Source organism: Neophocaena asiaeorientalis, unplaced genomic scaffold, assembly GCF_003031525.2.
Source record: "Neophocaena asiaeorientalis asiaeorientalis breed wild unplaced genomic scaffold, Neophocaena_asiaeorientalis_V1.1 scaffold232, whole genome shotgun sequence".
NCBI lineage: Eukaryota > Metazoa > Chordata > Mammalia > Artiodactyla > Phocoenidae > Neophocaena > Neophocaena asiaeorientalis.
Window position 1 is genome coordinate 4,895,112 of NW_020175672.1, and position 2,090 is coordinate 4,897,201.

At 41.5% G+C, this 2,090-nt stretch overlaps 1 long non-coding RNA gene across 1 annotated transcript; it reads left to right on the plus strand.

Moving 5' to 3' along the window:
• The first annotated feature begins 445 nt into the window (after window positions 1–445).
• Window positions 446–1,864, plus strand: LOC112390768 (uncharacterized). The gene is made up of 3 exons (XR_003001327.1): window positions 446–685; window positions 856–1,064; window positions 1,612–1,864. It is a non-coding gene; the product is annotated as an uncharacterized LOC112390768 (long non-coding RNA).
• The last annotated feature ends 226 nt before the right edge of the window (window positions 1,865–2,090 follow it).

Sequence of the window (2,090 nt, forward strand, 5' to 3'; positions counted from 1 at the left end):
TGCATTTTAAAGTGAAATTAACCATGTAAATCATGCTTAGAGAACCAGGGTGAAACTAAACAGAGTCCAAAAGTCTCATCTAGAAGACTGTCCGCCATCTTCCTCTAATTAGACGTTTCCTCAGACAGTCAATCAAGAATTTTTAATTGGCTTTGGAAGAACTACTGTTATAGTATTATTTTCTCTTTTTAAACTATAAATGTAACCTCTCACTCATATTTTAAATTTGAGACAGCCTTCATGGAATATTCTGAACATAGCGTTGTTTCTGTGGGAAAATGTGTCCTGAGTTCCAGACAACCCATTTTCCTCTTAGATTTTTGGCTCTGGTATTAAGTGAGAGAAGGGAGATGAAAGATGTGTAGGACTCAGTCTGAGATGTGATTACACCAGAACGTTTGTGGGATCTGAGTTTGTGTTCAGGTTTAAGCTCCCACATCAAACAATAAATTTTAAGTTTCCACTTATGTTAAGCATCTCGATATTGTGGGTTTGAAAGTAAGTCCCCTCTGAAAAACAGGAACTGTGCTTGTCTGTTACCAGTTTTTGTGGTCGATAGGGTAACTATTTTGATTTTTTTCAGAAGGGAGGAAAAGCAGTTAAATCCAGTTAAAATTAAAACCGGTTAAAATTAACTGGCTCGTGAGATTTGAACGCAGCTGTTCCACACATCACAACACGGAGAGTGAGTTGTTTATTACCAGTCTTCATTATTATTAGTTGTGACTACTATTTTTGAGTGGTGGCATAGATTGTGTCTATTTGGGGTTTAACCTTGGAAAATAGGAACTGCGAGGGAAGAGAGGTTCCTGTTGGCCGATTTGCATGGACCTTGTTTTTGTTTTGCCCGGGTAGGTGTGTGCACCTTCTGCCTGCGCGAGTCATTCAGCATGTCAGCAGTTTCCTACGAGCAGCGAGTGCTGACTCATGCAGCTGTTACAGCCCTCAGCTGGCCCCTCTGTAATCTGCCCACAGCACCAGCGCTGCCTTGGAGAGCACCTCAGCCACTTAGCTGCTGGGAGGCTATTTTCAGATCTGTGGTCACTGCCGACCTTGGTTCCCAGGTAGAAAACTGGACATATTCCTGCCTTGGCCGAGACTGCATAAGCATCACAGCATTTCTGGGAAGCCCCCAAGAAAACCGATTTTTACTTCCTTTTAATTTTCTGGGACTCTTCTGGGGCCAGGGGAAGGGGGATGAGAGTAAAGGGAAGGGACTATGCTGTTATTTCCTCCGAAGCACCAGAAGGAACCTTCCTGAACCATTAACTTAGGCTTTCCTGGTGTAACCTGGACCTGCCCCACTTCTCCCTGCACGAGTAAGGAATGTGTGCCCGGAGCAGGGCAGCGGGCAGGGGGGTGCTCAGCGGCCAGCCCCACTTTGTTTTGTGTGGTTCAAGTCCTTAAGTAATGACAGATTTTGTTTATATCTGTTGCATGTTATTAAGGTTAAAAAAAAAAACCCCAAACCTGACCTTGGGTCATTTTAAAGCTGGCGTGTGTTTTCAGAAATGGTTTCGTTGTTTGTTTTTGGAGTTCAGTTCTGCTTATTTTCATCGGAAAGTGAAAATGTTACTTTTTTGAAGTTTATAAATAAACTTCCTTTTGCAGATACAAGTTGATCAGAGCATCCTAAGCTATCTTGAGAAGAATGATTAAAGTGAGATCAGCTGGGGAAAGGAACGCTTTGCACTCCCTTGTGGAGTTCGCCTCCTTTTTTTTTTTTTTTGGGCTTCAATAAGCATGCTGAAGCTGCTTTGACCAGTAATAAAGAAAAAGCTAAGCCACAGTGACTGTGTGTAACATGATGTTGATGGAAGTTCTTGGTTTCCGCCGATACAAATGACTCATCAGTATCAATAGAATTGTGACTTCTAATAATAACACAGTGCAAGACCTTCAAAACATGTGGTTTTAGCCCTAGGTGTTAGTGAAAGGTTGGAAAATATTAGTTTGAGCTTTTTTTTCCTCATCTCTTGATTTCACCCAAGTATAAAGTTGTTTTTTGTAGGTGTGACGATCACACTATTGTTTTTTCATCTTACTGTTTTTAGTTTCGTTATGACCAAGTCGCCAAACTCAGATCATTT